Source organism: Hemiscyllium ocellatum, chromosome 30, assembly GCF_020745735.1.
Source record: "Hemiscyllium ocellatum isolate sHemOce1 chromosome 30, sHemOce1.pat.X.cur, whole genome shotgun sequence".
Classification (NCBI taxonomy): domain Eukaryota; kingdom Metazoa; phylum Chordata; class Chondrichthyes; order Orectolobiformes; family Hemiscylliidae; genus Hemiscyllium; species Hemiscyllium ocellatum.
In genome coordinates, this window is record NC_083430.1 from 53,475,036 (window position 1) to 53,499,863 (window position 24,828).

Below are 24,828 nucleotides of genomic sequence, written 5' to 3' on the forward strand. Positions count from 1 at the left end.
CAAGCCTGAGGTTCTCTATCTCATAGTAGCTGGTCATTTCTCTTGCACTGTGGCATGATTGTTCCTCATTAAAACAAACTGTTTTCACTGTTTTCCATTGCACTTAATGCTGCTATTGAATCAAATGCACCTGCAATGAGGAACCCCAGAGTCAGTCGCAACAACCTTCTCAGTTTCTCTGGTATTGCTCATTTCAACAGGAAGTGGTCGGTTGCCTCTTGCTAGCTGTGGAGATAAGGCGATTTGTCAGAAAAGACAAAGAATTTCTGAGGTAAACGCCACGTTTGATCACAAGGTGCTGAGCGATCAAACAACAACAGTGCATGGGGAACAGATCAATTAATTCAATGGGTTTATTTCACTGAGATTGGGCCTGTACAATTTCCTCTCACCTCAAAATCCAACTATTTTGAACAAAAGGAGTATCAACATTTTCACCACCTTCAGCCAATTATACCATGTAGAGGAGATAAAGTTCACAAGCAAATAAAAAGGTAAGTTAAAAGTTTTTGAAGAGCTTCTGCAGTACCTTACACATCATTTTTTACAGCTCTGAAACACATTATTACCAAAGCCATCTTCAATCCAATGTAAAAGCATATTTTCCTCTTTGTGGATTACTATGTATAGAGTTAGGATTTGTATTTTGAAGTAAGATTGCATCTGATTCTCCCTTAAGTTCAGAACAATTGAGGAGCTTGTAAACTTTCACCGAATGAAAGTAATATGTCCCTGGATGAACTATTTGCATCTCACTATAAAACTGAAATATTGTTTAATATGTAATGTATCAGAATATAATATTCTGCAGAATTCTAACTTCTACAAGCCACTGGATCAATGTATGTACGACTCTAGGCTGTAGCATATCCAGATGCCATTTTCTAAAACGTGTGGCAGTAAAATAGACATATTAATTGTTTATTTCAGGTTAATGAAGAGGGGATTTAAAATATAAAATAAACATTGTCCAAGGCTTCCTTTTCTATTAAGTTTATAACCGTAACTCTTACGTGTCCTGTTTTTAACTGATTTTCTGGTCATACAGAAAGCATTGAAAAGAATTCTGTCTGTTCCAGGAATTGAAAAGTCTATTTCCAGCTATCACCAGCATTCTGTTCAGGGTGAGGTGTTGTTTTATTGCTGTTTCACTCAATCTCGCCACTCAAATATAAAATTCCTTTTTAGCTAGAGTCTGGGCATGGCAAATACATTCTTAACTAATGTGCATTTATATAATTTAATTCACATGAATGCTTTTTGGAATAATTACAAGGCATTATGAGAAGTATGCCTGCACAGCCAGAAACAGCTCTGATATAACAATGGATGTGACCACATGGGTATACAACATGCATCCATTGTTGATTGCCCTGCCTGACAGCTGATTCTGGGTTTATTGCCTCTTGAAGCTTCATCCTGAATTGTCGTCTTGGTGGATCTTCTGATTGGTAGTTTGTCATCACTGTCCACTCTCTGGGGCAGGGTGAGAAGGCTGGTCCTATACCAACTCAGTCAGCATAGGAATTAAACCTGTGCAGTTGCTGTTATTCTAAACCACACACTGGCCATCTCACTGACTGAACTAACCAGACCCAATTCAACGTGACATCCTCTTTCATATAGGTCAGTGATAGATAGAAAATGAAAATAGACAGAAAATTTAAGACTGGAAAATATTACTGACATAATTAATGGTATATATTTGTAATTTATACTTTCACAAGATTTTATCCCCAGCAATTGTAAAATGGGCATACATTTATAAAATGATGAAAATGAATAATTACAACATTTTTTTCACTACTATCTGCTCTGCCCTGATGAAGGGCTTTTGCCCGAAACGTCGATTTCGCTGCTTGTTGGATGCTGCCTGTACTGCTGTGCTCTTCCAGCACCACTAATCCAGAATCTGGTTTCCAGCATCTGCAGTCATTGTTTTTACTTCTGCATGATTGTTCTTGAGTATCTACAAGGACTTGTTCATTCATGTTAGTTTCTTGTGTCTCGATACAAAATTCACACAGTCCCAGGGCAGGGTCTATTCAATGGGGATGAATATTTGTGAGCCAACCAGGAACAAAATCAAATGTGAAATCCTGATCCAAAACAGGGTACTCTCTTTAAAGCTGAGTACATTACAATTCTGTTCAATGAGTCCATTGTTTCCATCTTTTTCTTTCCATTTTTCAAAGGCTTTAATCACTGGAGATTTCATTGAAACTACCGTAGCCTGGATTCACTAATTTCACCTGGGCCTGGCCTGCACCTGATTAGATTGGGTCACCTGAACCAACCCAGTTCAGTTCTAGAATTGACGCTAGTTAAGATTCACCGAGACTCATTATCCATTTCAATCAAATTCTTTTAGCTAAGATTGTATCATGGAGTTCAGTTGCATTGAACAATTGGAAATTCATATCTGCTCTGTACTGCATAAAAATCACTTCCAACAAACACACTTGCTATGATTAAATGATTTTAGAAGGGAAATGAGAATCGCAAACAAAAAACACTTGAAAACACAATGTTAAGAGGAATTTTATTAGAATAGTGTTTTATGGTATATTATCTCAATAACAGGCTATATTCATAAAATAAAATAAAGAAAGTGTATGCTGGAAATCTGAAACAAAAACAGAAATTGCTGGAGAAACTCAGCAGGTCTAACAGCGTCTGTGGGGAGAAAGCAAAGTCAACACTTTGAATCCAGAGTCCCTACTTCAGAGGAAGAAGGATCTTTATCTGAATAAGAGTCACTGGACTTGAAACGTTAACTCTGCTTTCTCTATACCGATGCGGCCTGACCTGCTGAGTTTCTCCAACAATTCCTGTTTCTCTTTTATATTTATATACGGAGGATACTCGATTATCCAAAGGACATGAGCAGGCAGTATTTTGTTCGGTTCATGGAATTTGGGCTAATCGACAGCTGGATACCAAAGTTTAGCTGAGCACCGGGACCTGGCGAACTTGCTAGCTAATCTGATATTCGGTTAATCGAATGCGGGATAGTTGAAATTCTTCTGCAGTGCCTTTTATAGCAGAAAAATTTCCCAAGCAAAGCATAAAACAAAACTTGACACCAATGTAAAGAAGGACAGGTTAGGGTAGGTAACTAAAGTCTTGGTGAAAATAATAATTTTTAAGGAACACTGTGAGCAAGAAGTAGAGTTAGAGAAGTATGAAGTGAGAATTCCGCACTTTGGGTCTTCAGGCAGCTTCGGGTCAGCTGTCAGCATAGGGCAGAGGGAGCAGGGAATGTACAAGAGTCCAGAGTTGATGAAACGCTGAGTGTTTGTGGGGGGGCTCTAGGGCTATAAGAGGTTGGAGGGCGAGGGAGGACTGAGATCACGGAAAATTTGATCATATTAAAATTGAGGCATTGCTAAACCACAAGCCAATGTAGATTAGTGAGCATGTGGATAAAGGATGTGAAGGACCTTGTATGAGTAAGAATATAGACAGTAGAGTTTTGGATGAATCCAAGTTTGTGGAAATTGAGAGGCGAAGCAGAAAAACATTGGAATTGTTGAAAGTGGAGCAGCTAGGCGTGGTAGGAGAATGTTAACGGCAAGTGGTGGGAGGCAGGGTGAAGACAATATTATAAAACAAAGTTGGAAAACTGGACCATAAAACTGAGCCTCACTCTGCTCTTTTTATTTGTATTACATAATTATGACATAGTTTTAATTTTGATGACTATCTCAAGATTATTTTTACTCAAAAAGAGAGTGAAATTTCATGGTAGCTGTAATTTGTAATTTAATATTTTTAACATTGAATTGCAGATACAAATCTTAAAGATGGAATGTTACTGTTTCTGGAAAATATGAAATAACATTTAATGACAACTTAATATGAATGTGCCTTTGAGATATTAATTGATCAACTTTGTTTAAATCACTAAAATGGCTTCACTGCTTTCATCTCCCATTTTCTAAACTTCAAATTGTTGAGACAGGGTAAACACAGAAAGAAGTTCCCAATGAGCAATGAGTCCAGCACCAGGAGTCACAGTGTAAGGGTATGGGGTGGGCCGTTTAGGACTGAGGTGAGGAGAAATGTCTTCACCCAGAGAGTGGGGGAGTTTGTGGAATTTTCTGCCACAGAAGGCAGTTGAGGTCAAAACATGGAATATTTTCAAGGAGGAGTTAGATATAGTCCTTAAGGTTAAAGGGAACAAAGGGTATGGGAAGAAAGTGGGTACGGGGATTTGATTTGGTGATCAGCCAGGGCCATACTGAGTGGTGGAGCAGCCTCGCGGGGCTGAATGGCCTACTCCTACATCTATTTTCTATGTTTCTATGTTAACCCTTATTGGTCAGCAATAAAAAAGATTTCGATTGGTGAAGTATGTAGAAATTAATCATTACAAGAATTGAAAAGCAAAACAGTTTTACCACAAAAGCATTCATTTCAGCATCTCCCTGCAATGGCTACAGTCTGACCCCCAAACACCAGACTTGATGTTTGTATGTGAATGCCAGGCGCTAACTGGCAATTACTCAACATCGGTTAGATTTTGTGATTAACTAGAAACTTCTGCTCCTCCGCGAAGCAACAAATGATTGCTGATTATTACCATACTTTGCTCAATTTGCCCTCTCTGGGGATGGGTATTTCATTTGTTCTGATCTAAGGCCAGTTCAGGCCATGTTGAAGTTGCATTCGTGTCTGACATGTCCGACAAAGAGAAAATGAATGCAAAGCTGCAGAAAAGCCAATGCAAAAGGACAGTGGAATCAGCAAAGACAATACTGTAATTTTATCCTTCGCGATCAGCTTTTCTAAAATAAAAACTTTTTGAAATACAACATATTCTCAGAACATTTTCACAACAGAAATGGTGAATTCTAGTCAAAATTATAAATTGAATGGCTAAAATGTAATTTCTTGCTCGTTCATGCACTAAATAGGATTACTACATGTCTAACTGCATTTGCGTGAATATTATAATATTCCATTTAACACTGACCAACAGAGTGAATGTAGCCTGAGAGCAATTTAACCACACTGACAGAAAGAAGGTGAAACTTACTTTATCTTCAATGCAGAAATAATTCAATGTTGACATGCAATATATTAATTATGCAGATTCTCATTCTTACTGCACAACGGAAGGACTAATGTAGGGGGTGGCTTTGCATATGGAATTGTATGTTGCATGCCAATTGCTACTACTTTAAAATTGAATATTTTGTTTGCTTCACTATATTCAGTATTTGGTAAGAGTTTAGCAGCAACAATTAAGTACCAATCGGGCAATGTTTTCAGTTAAATTTTGCACTGAGGCAAGTCAGTATTTTTGAATTCTGAAAGGATTTACAGTTTTAAAAATGTCAATATCATTTTTATTACAGCTACAGCAAAGATATTCTAATGAGCAAGATGGGGGTAGATTCTTTTTTTAATTACTCTGAATGAGAGGAAAATTTCTATAGTCATTGCATTAGTTAGAAAATCATTCAAAACATGTGAACCTCACAGCACTCTTTCAATAAACTAAATTGAAATTAATCTTTTTATTTGTTGCACTGCCATTACACACTTGATATCGAAGGATTTCTTTGCACTTATCCAATGATTGACACATTACAAAAGTAATTTTGAAAAAAAAAATGGTTTACTTGCATTTATATAACAGCTTGTTCTGTTTTTGAGAGCATAATCTAGCTCTGTCTGCTAGGTCAAGTCTATCAGATTTGGACATGCACATACCTCATGTAAAAGATGGAGTGTATTTTACTGGAACACTGGTTATCAAGCTAACAAACCCTTCCTGCAACCTAAGCACGCCTGCAGTCATCCAGAACATATGCATTTTAAAATGGGTGTTTAAATTGGAAGAATTTATCTGGTGGATGTTTAAACTTGACTGTTTCAAAATCTCCCCTGATTTATTTTTAAAAATGAGTAACATTTTTAAGGTGAGCTTACATGTAGTTTTAGTACCCAAGACTCGCGAACACGTGCTAACTTCCTTGGTACATTTTGTAATTTATCGAAATTATTTGGATATAATATTGAAGTACAGTACACTACTTTTCTTGCCTTGAAGTAACATTCAGTTGTTCTTCTGTATTACTTATTACTTCAGGTTGTTATATCTGTCTTTAAGTTGATTTGTGATCACAATTAGTGATCATTTATTGAGTTCTTTACAAATGAGCCAGATTTACCACAATGGCCATTTGATAATTTTCAGGTAGAATTTCATTCATCAACTTTTGCTTTTGCTCTAACTTGTTTAGTCTAAGTTGGCAGCAAGAAATTGTTTTGATGGAAAGTACAAAGGTTCCATGGTTTGTGAATTATCCCCATTTGAAGCTGAGATACACCCAGTCACTAAATCTGAAGATTATTCTGCAGAACCTTGCTAACCAAAAAAAATCTCAGTTCCAATCTCCCATTCAATTGTTAGAAAAATACTAAATCTGATCTGATTAGCATTGTGAAAGATTGGGAGTTGTCTCACTGCCAAACTTTGTAATTTGAGATAAACCTGAAATGTGTATGTAAATGGGACCTGGTGATTATTGAAAGCAGGAATCATTGCAATAGAAAAGCAGATTAAATGGGACTGTCCATCATGAAAACTCTGCTTCATTTCTTTATAAGTAGACAAAATAGGAGTAGAAATATTGTTACAACACAACATGGTGTCACTCATATAAATGTGATCTGCCAACTTTTCCTTCCCCAAAAACATACTTCTGAAGACGATACATGCTACAGTTTATTTTCTAATAAGAACAATCTAATCACAACTTTAATAAGTTTTCAAGGCAGCCAAAAACTTACAAGCTCCAAAAAAAGAGTCCATATAGTCATCTGCTTATTGGAATGATCACCAAATCTTCAACAAACTCTCTTTCAACTAATGAACACTCATGGAACAGCTAAGTAATATTTTATTGCAATTAAATAGTCATGTAATGTTTTATAGCTCACAAATAAGTGGATTCCAGTTATAATTTAAATGAGATAGTCTTTCAAATGATCACGAGACCATGTAATTCTGAAGTTACAGCTAAATAACACTAAGAAAGGCTTCTATTAAAACTGAAATTCTACCATTCCTTGAACAGATCAGGTTAACATTCTCGCAGCGAGCTTAATTTAAATGTGCTGTATCTTTATTATGTGCTGGTAGTTGAAATATAAAGCTAATAGATTCAGTCTAAATAAAATTTGGCAAATTTTAGTGATAAAGATAATCCCCAGAGCCTTAATTCCAATTGCACCAACACTTCAATCCATTAAAAATGAACTGTGTAGTGAAATGATTGAAGATATTGACCTGCAACATGTTTACATGTCGCATTAAAATTCTGCCTCAAGATAACTCACTTGGGCAAGGGATATCATATTTGGCTGAGGTCCTGCTATGGGTCTAGTTCTCCTATGCTTCTGGGAGCCCTCTGGGATTCATCCTTACATCCCTGACTCCTCTAAATAATCACTACAACTGAATTTGACCACATACAAGCTTAAATATTGGCAATGTCTATTATGGGTTAATTATCTTTGAATTAATTGATTTCAATTCCTTTCCTAAATGAACAATTGTCATGTTTACCAAAGCAAATTTGTCATTTTTCTTTGTCTGTTGGTCCTCAGGCAGAATTTGTACTTCTGAGATATCCAAGTGATTTAAAATTTTCTTTTCAAACTATCAACTTTTAACTCTGATGTCAAAATCCCAGTTTATATTTTGAATTAGAAGTTCTGAATCTCATTTATACTGAAGAGCTGGTTCTACAGAACCAAAAAACAGAGTTCCAAAGCACAATGTTAATCTTGTTGGATAAATGGGCAGTTCTCTTGCTTGGAACAATCGTGTAAGAATTTATTATCAAATAAATCAACATCAAAATAGCAAAATGACTCACTAAATTAAAATGATAAATCAAATCTTGTTCAAAGACACAAGATTCCCAATTTCAATCAGTTTACTGATGTTAAAGTGAGATGCATGTTCATGGAATGGAACAAAGTCAGAGTGAGGGTCACTGCTAGATATTTCTTACCATTTTAGCACCATTTTTGGTGTTCTTCAGCAGGGCTGGACTTTGAACCACTGTGCAGATTTACTTCTGACCCCTGGAAGTTTTTTAATCCTGCTGTAATTTTCAATTTTCCAGATGGCTCGACACGTTCAGTGCGACCATATATGTTCAAGGCCAACATTTTAAAAAGGAAATCATGCAAATCATCATTTGAATGCATAGGCATTTTAGCCCTTTAAATTGAAAATGTCACTCTGTTGCCCATAGCAACATTGAATAATGAGGTTAAACAGATGACCCCTTGCACTGAGTTATTAGAGTGGTGCAAATAATTGAATGCAATTGAGTTGGTATGTTTTCATGTAACCTCACTGTATATCGGCCTATGTATGGATAACATGCTGTGTTTCTCACTCTTGTTTTGGGTGGGAAGTCTCAGAGGTGTTGGTGGACAGCAGGACATCGTTGAGTGATTGTTGAAGATGTTCCCACCCACAGGGAAACACTGTGATGCTTCAATGTGCAAACAAAGGAAAAAATGATGATTCAAACAAACAAATATTAACCCGTCTCCAAATTGGACAGAACACTTTAATCAGGAAACTTGAATGAAACCTTTTGCTTGTACGAAAAGTACTCAGTTTTCTTGCTCAAAGAGGCTGAAGAACAATAATGTGGAGACAATATATGAGGGACACTGCATATTCTTTAAATGTGAGCTGAACCAAAACCCTCCACACGTCGTAACCTTCACCTGTGCATGCTGACCACATTGGCTGCCAGTCCAGCAATGCGTCAATTTTCAAATTCTTGTCACTGATTTCAAATCCCTATACGGTCTCACTTCTCCCTATCTATATTCTCCATCAGACTACATCCATCCAATATATCAACACTTCTCCAGTTCTGGCCCCTTGAGAATCATTGGTTTCATTGCTGTACCATTGATAGATGTGCCACAGGGGCCGAGAGTTCCTTTCTCTGACATTCGACTGATCTTTCTACAATTTGCTATGATCAGGTGAGGAAGAGCAAAATCACCTCTCCTCTTTTTAAATGCCCATTGATTAGTTGCAATAAATCCTTTTAGCCCTCAGCTCCACACATGTGACTTTAGACAGAATGAACTAAATTCAACTGAAGGAGCTAAGCGTAAAGTTTTCTTGAGTGAAAGATGAAGGAAGTTTATTATTGAATATAAAATAAAAATACAGTAACAAAGGTAAAAGGTTGTAAATGGAGAGAGTGGTATAGATAGGGAAAATAAAGTTACATAATTCAAAACTTCATAGTCTTTGAGGTGTGACAGTGAAACTAGAGTCCATGATTTATTACTGTTGTCTACTTTTCCTGAACAGCAGTGAAACTTACAAAATTCTGGAGTTCTTTTCAAGGTAATGCCTCTGCTAAAAGAACAAAGTGAGGGTGCTGTGAATGTTAAGTTATGAACCATTAATCGTGAACAATGAGGCAAAGATTATTCAGCCAGTAGTGTTGATGAAAGGGTTGCACTATCTGTACACCTATAGCTCCTCAGCTTCAATACAATACTTTCATATAGAAATATTCTCAGCTTTTGATTCCATCCCTTTGATCGTTCTATGAATAGATATCACAGTGTTGTCACACACCAGCCAGTTCCTCCATTGACTTTGTGAGTGAATGTACCAGCCACTCACTGGCTAGACTCACACGCACAAAAAACCCATATTGGCATGACACTGGGTAGTTTTACTGGTTACTGTGCAATGACAATGCAGCAAGCTGTTCTGGAAGAAGAGAAAATGTTGGAGGGTGGAGCAGACAATGGCAGAAAGATTGTGAGCTGTCCTGCAATTGCAAAGACCCATGAGGGTTTGTTTACCGAAGAGTGTTAGCCTCCCATAATGCCCTTCACTCCCCAAAACCTGTCCACCATCTCCAAGGCACAAGTCAGGAGTGTGATGGAATACTCCCTACTTACCTGGATGAGTGCAACTCCAACAACACTCAAGAAGCTTGACACCATCTAGAACAAGTAAAAAGTGAGGTCTGCAGATGCTGGAGATCAGAGCTGAAAATGTGTTGCTGGTTAAAGCGCAGCAGGTCAGGCAGCATCCAAGGAATAGGAAATTCGACGTTTCGGACAAAAGCCCTTCCTGATGAGCAACACATTTTCAGACCATCTAGAACAAAGCAGCCCACTTCACTGGGCAAAAGTGAGGACTGCAGAGGCTGGAGATCAGTTACGATTAGAGTGGTGCTGGAAAAGCACAGCAGATCAGGAAAGTCTCAAACTCTTGTCTATTGGCGTTACTTGCATAAGCACAATTTTGCTAAGACGCCTTTTTCTGATTCATTTACATGATATGGGCATCGCTGGCTGGGTCAGCATTTATTGCCCGTCCCTAATTCCTCTTGAGAAGGTAGTAGTGAGCTGTGTTCTTGAACCACTGCAGACCATTTGATGTTAGTAGATCCACAGTGCCATTAAAGGTGAAATTCCAGAATTTTGTGATAAAAGGATTTGTGCAAACTCAAACTTCTAGGTGACGTTGTTCCCAGGTATCTGTTGCCCTTGTCCTTCTGCTAAGTCATCAAGGGTTTGAAAGGTGCTGTCTGAGGATCTTTGGTGAATTTCTACGGTGCACCTTACAGTTAGTACACATGGCTGCTATAGTCGATTCTGCTGTAAAGCGCTTGAAGAACTTAGACCATTATTTGTAAAACACAAACCTTCTTCACATGTATTGGCTATAACGTGATTCCTGTCCCATTGGTTTAAATGGTGCTGCTTTATCACAATTTTCTTATAATGTGGAATCTCACAGGAATGAAACTGTCATATTATACCAGAACAGACTGTACTGGCGTTTATAGTGGGAGGAGTGGATGGTTGCGGATGTGGTGTCAATCACGTGGGCTGCTTTGTCCTGGGTTACAGAAAGATATTGATAGGTTAAGTAAGTGGGCAAAATGTTTTCAAATGGAATATAATGTGGAAAAATGTGAACTCATTCATTTCTAAGGAAGAACAAAAGAACAGAGTATTATTTAAATGGAGTAAAACTGCAGAAAGCTGGGACTAAAAGGGACTTTGAGGGGGACACTTCTGCATGAAATACAAAAAACTAGAACCCAGGGCCAGCAGGAATTCAGCAAGGCTAACAGAATGTTGGTCCTTATTTCAAAAGGGTTGGTGAATAAGAGTAGAGAAGTTTAAAGAAATGTACAAGGCGCTGGTGAGACCACATCTGAAGTACTGTGAGCAGTTTTGGTGTCTTATTTAAGAAATTAATTTAATCTACTATTTTATTGGCAGGCAACACAGGCCAGGATGGGTAGCCCAGTGGCTAGCAGTGCTGCCTCACAGCACCAGAAACCTGGGTTCAATTCCACCCAGGTTGAATGTGGGAGTTTGCACGTTCTCCCCTCGTCTGGGTGTTCTGGTTTCCTATAACAGACCGAAGATGTGCAGACAAGGTGGATGGGCTATGGGAAATGTACTGTTACAAGAATAGAGCAGGGGAATGGGTCTGTGTGAGATGTTCTTTGGAGGGTCGGTGTGGAATTGATGGACTGAATGGCCTGCTTCCACATTTGTAGGTGTTGTATGATTGGAGACAGCTCAGTAAAGGTTCACTCTTCTGCACAAAAAAAACATTTTCCTTATTACCATCAAATCTGAAGAATGAGTCACTGGATCTGAAATGTTAACTCTGATTTTTCTTCATAAATGTTGCTAGACATGTTGAGATTTTCCAGCAATTTTACAATTTCCAGCATCAGCAGTTCTTTTTTTTTAAAAGAGGATGGGTCTCTATTCTTTGGAGTTTAGAAGAATGCAAGGTGATGTCACTGAAACACATTGGATTCTAAAGGGGCCTGACAGAGTAAACGCTGAGAGGATGTTACCCCCCATGAGACAGTCTTCAGTCACAGGACATTGCCTCAGGATAAAAGAGACACCAATGAGGAGGACCTTTTTCTCTCAGAGGGTTGGGACTCTTTGGAGCTACTTAACGTAGAGTGCATGGGGGCAGAGTCCTTGTGTATGTTTAAGGTTGAGATTGATAGATTCTTGATCATTTGGGGAATCAAACGTGAATGTGAGGAATATTGGATCCTATTGAATGATCGAACAGGCTGGAAAGGGTGAATAGCCAATTCCTGCTCCTATTGTTTATGGTTTTATCAATGGTATCAAGCTTTTTGACTGTAATTGGAGCTGCACCCATCCAGGCAAGTGGGGAGTATCCCATCACACTCCTGACTTGTATCTTGTAAGTGCTGGGCAGATATTGGGGAGTCTGGAGGTGAGTAACTTGCCGCAGGATTCCTGGCCTCTGACCTGCTCTTGTAGTCACACTTATATGCCTAGCCCTGTTCAGTGATTCTCGACATGTTGATTTAACTTGTCACCCTGAATGCTGTCACCCAGAGGGTGGTGCACATAAAATTCTACATTGCATTAAGAAACACCTAAGAATCCTACCAAATAAAAAAAACAAACCCGTGATGATCTATTTAAAGCTTTGTGTGGTTTTGCTGACAAACTAAAGCTTCTTTATTAGTTGTGAACTAAGTTCATCTTGGCAATGTTGAGTTGCATGCACCTAATTTAAAAGATTACCTGTCTGGTTAATAGGACTGTGCTCCCTTTTGAACATTGTCTGATAAACATTTGGGTCTGTTGTGTGGGAGAAGGCTTCATTTCAAGAAAAATAGCTTGTGGAAACATAAAGATAACTCTACTCGTGGGAGTGATCAAAACTGGGGATCAAAAATATAACAAAAACAAATGTTGGAAAAGTTCAGCAGGTCTGGTAGCAATGTGGAGAGAAATCAAAAATAAAATTGAAGGGTCACTGGACTCAAATCGTTGTTTCTGATTTCCAGCATACACTGTTCTGTGGTTTTTATTTTGATCAAAAATATAAAATGATCATTTATATACCAAACAGTAAATTTAGGTTTCCAGACAGTAATGAGACTATAAAATTTCTGATCATGAGCATGGAGATGCTATGGAGCCTACGTGTAAATTGGTTTTGGGAGGGAGTCAATACATGTGTGAGGAAGAAATCTCGGAATGCTGATTCTGTTTCATGAGCAGCAGGTAAATGAGACATCTGAGGAGTAAACACCAGCACAGAACTGACTGGCCAAATGGCCTGTATTTGTGCTATACAAATCAATTTGTTACTTATTACAGGCCCCTCCCAAATCTTTATTCCATATGAATAGTTTTTAAAACTATCTTCAGACAGTGAACATTAATTGGGGAGGTATTTTCTAATCAAAATAATCAGTGATGTTATTACACAAACAAAAATGAAAATTGCTGGAGAAATGCAGCAGGTCTGGCAACATCTGTGGAGGGGGAGTGACGCAGAGTTATTGATTCAAGTCTGTTTTAGCTTGTTTCAGATCTCAAATATGGTTATTTCATGCTATTATACACCTTGGGAGTTGAACCTAGGTTCCCAGCTCAGAGGTAGGGGCATTCCCATTGTACTATATGTGACCCATTAATTAGGGATTCACCTCTTCCATTAGGAGCCAGTTGAAAGAGGGTTTGTTGATTGAAGTTGCATGGTGTGTAATGTGTATCTCTGTAAAGTCCAGTGCATGAAGACTCAGCTATACTTCTAGCCATCACTCCCTGAGCTAGAAAAACAAAAGTTCAGGAAGCCTCAGTTGATCTGGTACTTGCTACATGTTCAACTGATGGAGTAGGTCTGAGGGAAAACTTCTGGACTTTAAGGAACCAGCACTCTCACTGTGCCCAGCTGACAGCTATGTACTTTGAATACCCTCCCATGTTGTGTTACAGGCCGAAATGAATTTCAGCTCTGAATATATCTTTTTCTCTGCATTGTAACTTTGACTATGCTTCAAAAGTATTGAGTTGGAAATGAAGTACTTGGAGATGTCTAATACGTCTCCAAGTATTAGACATCTCCAAGTCTAATATGAAAAAGGAACAACAGAAGGCCACTCAGTCATAGAGTCATAGAGATGTACAGCATGGAAACAGACCCTTCAGTCCAACCCGTCCATGCCGACCAGATATCCCAACCCAATCTAGTCCCACCTGCCAGCGCCCAGCCCATATCCCTCCAAACCCTTCCTATTCATATACCCATCCAAATGCCTCTTAAATGTTGCAATTGTACCAGCCTCCACCACATCCTCTGGCAGCTCATTCCATACACGTACCACCTACTGCGTGAAAAAGTTGCCCCTTAGGTCTCTTTTATATCTTTCCCCTCTCACCTTAAACCTATGCCCTCTAGTTCTGGACTCCCCGACCCCAGGGAAAAGACTTTGTCTATTTATTCTATCCATGCCCCTCATAATTTTGTAAACCTCTATAAGGTCACCCCTCAGCCTCTGATGCTCCAGGGAAAACAGCCCCAGCCTGTTCAGCCTCTCTCTGTTGCTCAGATCCTCCAACCCTGGCAACATCCTTGTAAATCTTTTCTGAACCCTTTCAAGTTTCACAACATCTTTCCGATAGGAAGGAGACCAGAACATTCAATAGCATCATGGCTGATCTGATTTTAACATTAATCCAAAATCTCTGCATATCCTCAAAGATCTTTTATCCCCTTGGTAATTAGGAATCTGATTATGTCTGCCTTTAAAATATTTAGAATCTGTAGCCATTGCTTTTTGAGGAAGGGAATTCCAAAGATTCACAACCCTCTGAGAGACATAATTTTTTCTTATCTCTTTTTAAAACAGGGTGCCCCCTTATTTTTAAACATTGATTCCCTCATTCTAGATTCTCCCACAAGAGGAATCATCCTTTCTACATCCACCCAGCCAAATCCTCTCAGGATCTCATATATTTTAATTCAGTCACTTCTGACTCTTGTAAACCCCTGAGGATACAGGCCCAGAGTGTCAAACCTTTCTTCATAAAGGTAACCATGAAAAGAGCAAGCACTTTCTTAGTTTCCTTTTGAAATTAAGGATAAAGTAGGTAGGTTTGGGGTTGAGACTTGTAAGCAAATTGGACCATCAGCAATGTTTGAACTATCCTAGAAATACATTGGTTCCTTCAGTCTAATCACATGCAAAAAAACAACTAAAATAGGGCTTAGAACAATTAATTTATGGAAGATCTGTTATGATTAAATATTTCCAACTGTTTCATCTGAATAATTATATCTGATTGAAGTGATCAAAATTAAATTTATGAAGGCAGACTACTATTTAACTGAAAAGACACTCCAAAAAAAACAGTGCCAAGGGATCTAGCTGCTCTTGTGCATGGAACACAAAAAGTTAGCACGCAGGTGCAGCAAGAGGCCAAAAAGGCAAATGGGATTTTAGCCTTAATTATTAGGGAATTGGAGTTTTAAAAAGAGAGGTTTTATTACACTGTACAGAGTGTGATGAGGCTGCAGCTGGAGTATTATGTAGTTTTGGTTCCCATATTTAAAAAAACATATACTAGCATCAGAGGCCGCTCAAATTCAATTCAAGCTTGACACCATCCAGGACAAACCCACTTGCACGTTTGGCATCACGTTCACAAATAGCCATTCCCTCCACCACTGATGCTCAGTGTAGCAGAGTATACCATTTACAAGGTGTACTGCAGAAAGTTATCATAGATTCTTGGATTGTACCCATAAACACTTCCATCTAGAAGGACGACAGCAGCAGATACATAGGAATACCATCATCTGCAAGTTTCCCTCCACCATCCTGATATGGAAGTATATCACCGTTCCTCCAATGTTGTTGGGTCAAAATCCTGAGACGTCATCCCTAACAGTATTGTGGGTCTACTTAAAGAATAAGTACTGCAGTGGTTCAAGAAGGCAGCTCACCACCACTTTCTCAAAGGGCATCTAGGGATGGGCAATAAATGGTAGCCCAGCCAGCAAATGAATAAAATAAAGGCTGATTCATGGGATGAAAGGGTTGTCTTATAAAGAACAGCTCAACAGATTAGGATTTTATTCATTAGAATTTAAAAGAATGAGGGGTGATGTTATTGAAGCATACAAGACTCTGAAGAAGCGTGACAGTGTAGGTGTTGAGAAGATGTTTTCACTCATGGGTAGACTTTCAAACTAGGGAAGATAGTTACAGAATAAGGGGACATTCATTTAAAACTGAGAAGGAAAGGAATTCCTTTTTCCAGTGGATAGTGAATGTCTAACATTCACTGCCCCAGAGAGTATGGAGGTTAGATCAATGAACATATTTGAAAGAGAGGGCAGATAGGCTTTGAAACATCGGGAAATTTACGACAATGCAGAACAGGTACAAAAGAGGAGTTTAGGTCTGGGCAGAATGGAATAGAGAATGGCAGGACAGGCTTGAGGGGCTGAATGGCCTACTCCTACTGCTTGTATTCTTATGTAACTATACTACTGTATTTAAAAAAGACACCACAGCAAAATTCAGCATTTCATATAGTGTTTAATCTAAAAGTGTTTTCATTGACTATAAGTATTATTTAGATTCTGAAATGACACTAAGAGATACCAGTACACAACTGTTTAACATATTAGCCTGAATGCTTACTCTGTCAATGGAACTGCTTTATTAATGGGTTTGCTAAATTGGCAGAGAGGAATTTCAGGTGATCATATTAGATGTTTGAATATTTTATATTGGAACATAAAGGATATAATAGAATTAAATAACAAATTTATATGATCCTGTTTGAATATAATGTAGATCATTTTTAGTCTAGTTTGCCGACATAACTGGATACCAATTAATTGCTAATAAATTGCTTTAAACTGAGTTTGTGGAATATTTTAGAATATGTTAACTTGTTTTTATCAGGCCTTGCTGAAATTACTAAGAGGCAGCCACTCAGGTTATTTTTAAAGAAACTCAAACAATTTAACTGATTTTCTCTCGAATCTGTTGGGAACTAACAGACTGAAAAGTAGTCATAATATAAGGAACTGGTAATACTCGGGTCTTTTGTTTTGAACTCCGTTGTGAGTTTGGGTATTTTTGGCTGAACATCCTGCAAAATGTTCAATGTCAAATTCGGGCTAATATTAGATATAGAAATTGGCAAGGAAACTATGAAACATTAGCGAGGATGGAGATATTTTCAGCCAAGTTTAATCAGATAAGATTTGTTTTTTGATAGTACCAGATCTATTAGTTGAATTTTGTCTTGTTTGCATTCCGAGGCAAAAGGTGCAAATGAAATAAAGGGCAGCTTACATGTTGTAAGATTAAGTTTCCCATGACTTTATTTACATGCAGGTTATCTGGCATTTCTCTTTGTAATATCTCATCTTTATCTCATAGTAATATTTCCCACATAGCTGAAATATTCCATTGCACCCTTCCTCTGATTGCCATGTATAAAGGCTGACTCATCACCAAAATTGTGCTTGCTTGGTCTGTAACATGAATGGTTGCTAAGCATTTGGGTACCTATTACATTTAATGCAGCTACTTTTCTTCCACAAATCACATCATTCAATAAACATGAGCATAATGGTCTCCTTCCTATCGGAAAGATGTTGTGAAACTTGAAAGGGTTCAGAAAATATTTACAAGGATGCTGCCAGGGTTGGAGGATCTGAGCGACAGGGAGAGGCTGAACAGGCTGGGGCTGTTTTCCCTGGAGCATCGGAAGCTGAGGGGTGACCTTATAGAGGTTTACAAAATTATGAGGGGCATGGATAGAATAAACAGACAAAGTCTTTTCCCTGGGATTGGGGAGTCCAGAACTAGAGGGCATAGGTTTAGGATGAGAGGGGAAAGATATAAAAGAGACCTAAGGGGCAACCTTTTCATGCAGAGGGTGGTACGTGTATGGAATGAGCTGCCAGAGGATGTGGTGGAGGCTGGTACAATTGCAACATTTAAGAAGCATTTGGATGGGTCTATGAATAGGAAGGGTTTGGAGGGATATGGGCCAGGTGCTGGCAGGTGGGACTAGATTGGGTTGGGATATCTGGTCGGCATGGACGGGTTGGACCGAAGGGTCTGTTTCCATGCTGTACATCTTTATGACTCTCTTATGACAAGAAATGCTGCCGGGAAAATTACAAATGGAATATCTAATTAGATTCCTAATGTTTAAAATCCTCCAGCCAAGAGTAAGGCTAATTCTGAGGTTTTCATTACCTTTCTCTTTTAATGTCCCATCCTCCCTGTTTAAGACCTTTTCACTGAGCTTTCAGATGAAGAGTTTTTTTTAAGAGTAAGGAAGTCTAGTAATTTTACTCATTTCTTGAATTGAAGTCAGTTTTAAGATTGAATTCTTTGCAAGTGCTATATCACACAGACGTTACTGCAGTTTCATAGAGGTATGTGTTACAGTCGGCCAAAGTGGAAACTACCAGCTTTTCCCATGATTTGTGTGGTTACTTTACCACCCTTCATTGCCCACAGACACTTGGTCCTTTCTGTAAGCTCTGTATTGTAGTCTTCACGGGTGACAGCTGATGCAATATTGGCCTCATATGCACAAGCACAACATTTTGTAACTATTTTTAGATTGTTTAGATACCCTACAGTATGGAAACAGGCCCTTCAGCCAAACAAGTTCACACTGACCCTTCAAAGAGCAACCCACCCAGACCCATTCCCATACCCTATATTTACCCCTGACCAAGGTAATTCGTACAATGGGCACCTTAGCATGGCAAATTCACCTAACCAGCACATCTTTCGGTTGTGGGAGGAAACCAAAGCACATGGAGGAAACCTAGACAGACACAGGGAGGATATACACACTCCCCACTGACGGTCGCCCAAGGCAGGAATTGAACCTGGCCCCTGGCACTGTGAGGCAGTAGTGCTAACCACTGAGCCACCGTGCCACCCCACCAGGCCTTCCTTTAGTGTCATCGAATCAAAATCCTGAAATCCCCACCCTAATAACACTGCACAAAACTACAGCACGTGGACTCTAACAGCTCAGGAAGGCAGTTCACCACAACCTTCTCAAGAGCAATAAGGGAAAAATAGTGAAATTATAAAGTTGGAAAAGTTTGGCTGCACCAAGTCTGGGCTTTGCATCATATAGATAGTGGCCTTATATCATCCCCTTGTGTTTGGTTCTAAGGACAGTGGTATAATCCAACCCCAGGTACCAGCTGTGCTGCCCAGCACTTTACTTAGATCACAAATTATACATTTTGGCTGGCCAAAGAACTCACCCTGCTTCGAAATGCTCAAGTACAGTGAAACCATTCATCAAACCAAACAACTCTCAGGAAGCTTAAAAATGTGTTGCTGGAAAAGCACAGCAGGTCAGGCAGCATCAAAGGAGCAGGAGAATCGACGTTTTGGGCATAAGCCCTTCTTCAGGAACTCTCAGGAAGTAATGGACAAAGAAAAGAAGCACTACTTCAGCAGCGCAAGATGGAGATTGTGAGAGTGTGTGTGTGAGAAAAAATGACAGCAAGCTTGTGTGTAATTGTGTCAGCTGAGTAAGTCAGGTAGAATTGGAGAGAAGTAAACATTCTGTGTGCCCAGTGGTTTCCATAACACTGCCCCTTGCTCATGGATGCTAATTCCCTATCTTCAGGCACATATTGGCCACACAGCAGTGAACCTGGTCCAGAAAACATCAAACCCTGTGATTTCATCCAAGGCCATGTCATTACGATGACAATACAATCAAAGGTATCTTTTAATCAGGAAATAAAGTAATTATTCAAAAACTTAAATTAAGTATTGTTGGTGAAAGATACATTTTCTATACATTTTCATCTTACGCTCATCAGGACAATTCCCAAACATACACATGTCAAGGCACAACAACCTCTGATTTGATTTGGTTTAAGCTTTGCTGTCAGGTGTACTCAAGTACAGGAGTAGAGTGCAGAGTGTATAATGTCGCCACACACGGTGTCACCTTGTGAACTACAGGCAGGAGCATAGAGAAATTAACTTAGAAAGAAAGCATTACTGTTGTTCTTCGCACAAGTAGAAAATGAAGAAATAAAGTTAAATACAAACATTATAGTTCTCCTTGCATGAAGTGGAAAAATAAAGGAATAAAGGTAATAGATCAATAGTCAGTCTCCTCCACTTTAGCCCACTCTCCGGTAACCTAGGGATTTCTGCTTTTGACAAACTGCAAATGGTGGGAAACCAACACTTCAGGCTCACCGTAACAACACTGGGGTCAGGACACCAGCCCCTTCCACACACCAGACCTTTACCCAACACTTCTTCGGGACCCATAGCCCCTTCCATCCATCAGGTCTCTAACCAACACTGCTCCAGGAACCACAGCTAATGCCACACACCAGGACTGTGACCAACACTGCTCCAGGACCCACAGTCCCTCCCACACACTAGGTCTCTAACCAACACTACTCTGGGACCCACTGCCCCTTCTACACACGTCGTGTCTAACTAACACTGTTCTGGGACCCACAGCCCCTTCCATAAACCAGTCCTCTAACCAACACTGCTCCAGGACCCATAGCCCCTGCCACACACCAGACCTCTAACCAACACTGTTCCAGGATCCACAGCCCCTTCCACACACCAGGACTGTAACCAACACTGCTCCAGGATCCACAGTCCCTTCCACCCACCAGTCCTCCAACCAACACTGTTCCAGGACCCAAAGCCCCTTCCACACACTGGGCCACTAACCAACACTGTTCCAGATCCCACAGCCCCTTCCACACACCAGGACTCTAACCAACACTGCTCTGGGAACCAAAGCAACTTCTACACACCATATCTCTAACCAACACTGCTCCGGGACTCATAGCCCCTTCCATATACCAGGCCTCTAACCAACACTGTTCTAGGACCCACAGCTAATGCCACACACCAGGCCTCTACCCAAAACTACTCCAGGAACCAAAGCCCCTTCCACACACCAGTCTTCTAACCAACACTGCTCCAGGACCCATAGCACCTTCGATACACCAGGTCTCTAAACAACACTGCTCTGGGACCCACGGCCCCTTCCACACACCAGGACTCTAACCAACACTGTTCTGGGACCTACACCCCCTCCCACACACCAGGACTTTAAACAACAATCTTCTGGACCTACAGCCCCTTCCACACACCAGTCCTCTAACCAACACTGCTCCAGAACCCACAGCTACTTCCAGACAACAGGGCTGTAACCAACACTGCTCCAGGATCCACAGTCCCTCCCACACACTAGGTCTCTAACCAACACTACTCTGGGACCCACTGCCCCTTCTACACACGTCGTGTCTAACCAACACTGTTCTGGGACCCACAGCCCCTTCCATAAACCAGTCCTCTAACCAACACTGCTCCAGGACCCATAGCCCCTCCCACACACCAGGCCTCTAACCAACACTTTTCTGGGACCCATAGCCCCTCCCACACACCTGGCCTCTAACCAATACTGCTCTGGGACCCACAGCTGCTGCCCCACCCCCTGCGATGTCATAGCTGGTCCTGCCCCTCTCTCCAGATATCCAGAAAGTAAGTGAAAGAAGATGCGAAGGACGGAGAAGAAGAAAGAAGAGTTATACTAAATGAGAACAAAGTGCTGATTGGTTAGCTGTGGACACTAACTGGTCGAGCTGCCATGGCGAATACACCAGTTTGATGACTGCACATTCATGAACTGCCAAGCTTATTAGGCAGGTTGACTCTGATTAGTCAAGGCATTGCCCTGAGAAAATTCAGTGAAGCAGTGTAAATAAAACAGCAATCTCAGAGTTGCTTTCAAAATTTGTGTTTTCAAACAATCTTAATAAAACCATTTTGAATGAAAATGCACTGATGACTCAAGATACAGCACGGCAATGGTTATGTTGATGGACTCATAATTTGGACTGTGAGACCATCTGGGGGCAGGTATCCAAATCTCCAGCACAGCAGCTGAGGAGTTTAAGTTTAATTGAATAAAATTTCTGCTTGTGTTTGCTATATTTAATGACATGCAATCAGCATTAAAGCTAAAAATCACACAACATCAGGTTATGGGCCAATAGGTTTATTTGGAAGCACTAGCTTTCAGAGCACTGCTCCTTCATCAGGTCGGCGTGGAGGATAAGATCAGAATTTATAGCAAAAGTTTAAAGTGTGATGTAACTGAAATTATTTGTTGAAAAAGACCTGGATTGTTTGTAAAGTCTCTCATCTTTCAGAATGAACATGTTGGTTTCAGTTCTTTCATATGTAAATTGCAGAATGTTTTTAAAGTTACATTCTCAAGTGAACATAGACAATTGGTGTCATGTCGGCCATCCCCATGGTTACCGAACTTGGCTATCACTTTGTGTTGTTGCCTGTCCTGAAATCCGCATTGGAGGATGGTCGCCAAAAAGTCTGAGATCGAATGTCCTGGACCGCTGAAGTGTTCTTCGACTGGGAGGGAACACTCCTGTCTGGTGATTGTTGTGCGGTGCCCATTCCTGCATTGCTGTAGCCTCTGCTCAGTTTCACCAATGTAACATGCGCCAGGGCATCATTGCCTGCAGCATATGAGATAGACAACGTTGGCTGAGTTCCATGAGTACCGGCCACGTAAATGATGGGAGGTGTCCCCACACATAATGGTGGTATCTGTGTCGACATTCTGACACATCTTGCAGCATCTATCATGGCAAGGTTGTATGGTGTTGTCCTTAAAGTCAGGCAGTTTGTTACAAACAATGATCTGTTTGAGGTTTGGTGGTTGTTTAAAAGCAAGAAGTGGAGGTGTGGGGAAGGTCTTGGTGAGGTGCTCATCCTCATTGATAATGTGTTGCAGGTCATGAAGAACATGGCGTAGTTTTTCAGCTCCTGGGAAGTACTGAACAACGAAGGGTACCCTGTCGGTTGCAGCACGTGTCTGTCTCCTGAGGACGTCATTACGGTTCCTTGCTGTGGCACGTCAGAACTGGCGGTTGATGAGTTGAGCATTGTACCCTGTTGTTGTGAGGGCATCCTTGAGTACTTCCAGGTGCCCATCACGATCCTCCTCATCTGAACAGATCCGGTGTACGTGTAGAGCTTGTCCATAGGGAATGGCTGTTTTAATATGTTTTGGGTGGAAGCCGGAGAAGTGTAGCATTGTGAGGTTATCCATCAGTTTGTGGTAAAATGAGGTGCTGAGGTGCCCATCCTTGCTGGAGATGCATGTGTCCACAAATGAGACAGATGGTAGAGAGTAGTCCATGGTGAGTTTGATGGTGGGATGAAACTTGTTGATATTACTGTGTAGTTTTTTCTGTGACTTCGCCAAGGTGCAGAGGAAGAAAATGACGTCAATGTACCTGGTGAATAGTTTTGTTTGGAGGTCCTGCTCAGAGAAAAAGTCTTGTTCGAACCTGTGCATGAAAATGTTGGCATGTTTGGGTATGAATTTGGTCCCCATGGCTGTGCCATGTGTCTGGACAAAAAACCGGTTGTCAAAAGTGAAAATGTTGTGTTGGAGGTTGGATTGGCCGTCTATCTCATACGCTGCAGGCAAGGATGCCCTGATTCATGGTACATTGGCAAGACCGAGCAGAGGCTACGGCAACAGAAGAATGGGCACCGCACAGCAATCACCAGACATGAGTGTCCCCTCCCAGTTGGAGAACACTTCAGCAATCTGGGACATTCGACCTCAGACCCTCAAGTGACTATCCTCCAAGGTAGACTTCGGGACAGGCAATAACGCAAAGTAGCCAAGTAGAGGCTGATAGCCAAGTTCGGTAGTCATGGGAATGGGTCCATGTCACACTACAGATGACCCCACTGCACTGCACTACACACATAACACGCACGCGCGCACACACACACACACACACACACACACACACACACACACCTCTGGAAGAGAGCGATGTAGATTTTCTAACTATATAGTAGAGCTAAGTGATTTTGTGCAAAGATATTATTAGCACAATACAAATCATCATTTGTGCTCAAGTCTTATTGATAAAAGGTACGTCTTTGTTAAAGCTTTTCACCTTGCATTCATCTTACAATTTGCAAAAATACTATGTAAACAGTAACATCTCTTGACTGTATGAGCAAAGCTGATTGGTGGATTGCAAGTGATTGTGAATGTTGAATTGATTGGTAAAAGTGTTAGCTATTGTTACTAGATTCCAGATGTCATACAGTATAGAGATGTTAGACAAACACAAGGAATGCTGCAGAAACTCAGCAAGTCTGGCAGCATCTGTGAAGAGAAAAGCCTAGTTAACATTCTTCACAAGAAGAATCACACCAGAAATGAAATGTTCACTCAGTTTCTCTCTGCACAGACACTGCCAGACCTGTTCGGGTTCTCCAACACTCTCTGTATATGTTTCAGGTTTCTGGTATCTGCAGTATTCTGCCTTTATTTGAGTATAAAGACATTGTTTCCCTTTACATCGGTATTCTTGCAAATCATTCTAATGTGTACAAGATAAATATGTTCAACATGTGTCCTTTTCTACAATACAACCCCAGTTATTTATTTAGAATACTTCCTGGCATTTCTTGCAACAATTACTCCTTCAGCAAGTCAAACATATTCAATTGTTGTCATGAGGTTAAAGAGCTGCAGATACATTTTCTCACCTTGAAGTAAAGCAACCACGGCAAAGTATCAGAACAATCTAAATTATTGATTTTATTGCTCTTTTTTGGCAGTGCTATTTCACCTGCATCACAGGTGAATTATAACTGATTTAGACTAGAGTTCACTCTGGCTTAGGTGTGAAATGAGAGACCACTTTGAGGAGGTAAACACATCACTTTGGATTTTTACCGGCTATAACTATAGTGTAGAAAATTATGTTTACAATGTATTTAGGACTGGCACTTTTGACTTTACATATTTCCCAGCAATTGAGCATTTTTTGCACTGAAATACTGGTGCAAAACTTTACTTTCTCTACAGGAACATAAATTAATA

At 40.1% G+C, this 24,828-nt stretch overlaps 1 protein-coding gene across 1 annotated transcript in view; it reads left to right on the forward strand.

Annotated features, from left to right (window-relative positions):
• The first annotated feature begins 305 nt into the window (after positions 1-305).
• Positions 306-24,828, forward strand: part of LOC132830112 (proto-oncogene tyrosine-protein kinase LCK-like) — a 132,559-nt gene continuing 108,036 nt past the window's right edge. The window contains exon 1 of the mRNA XM_060847599.1: positions 306-494. The gene's annotated coding sequence lies outside the window, so the exon portion shown is untranslated. The remainder of the gene's footprint in view (positions 495-24,828) is intronic.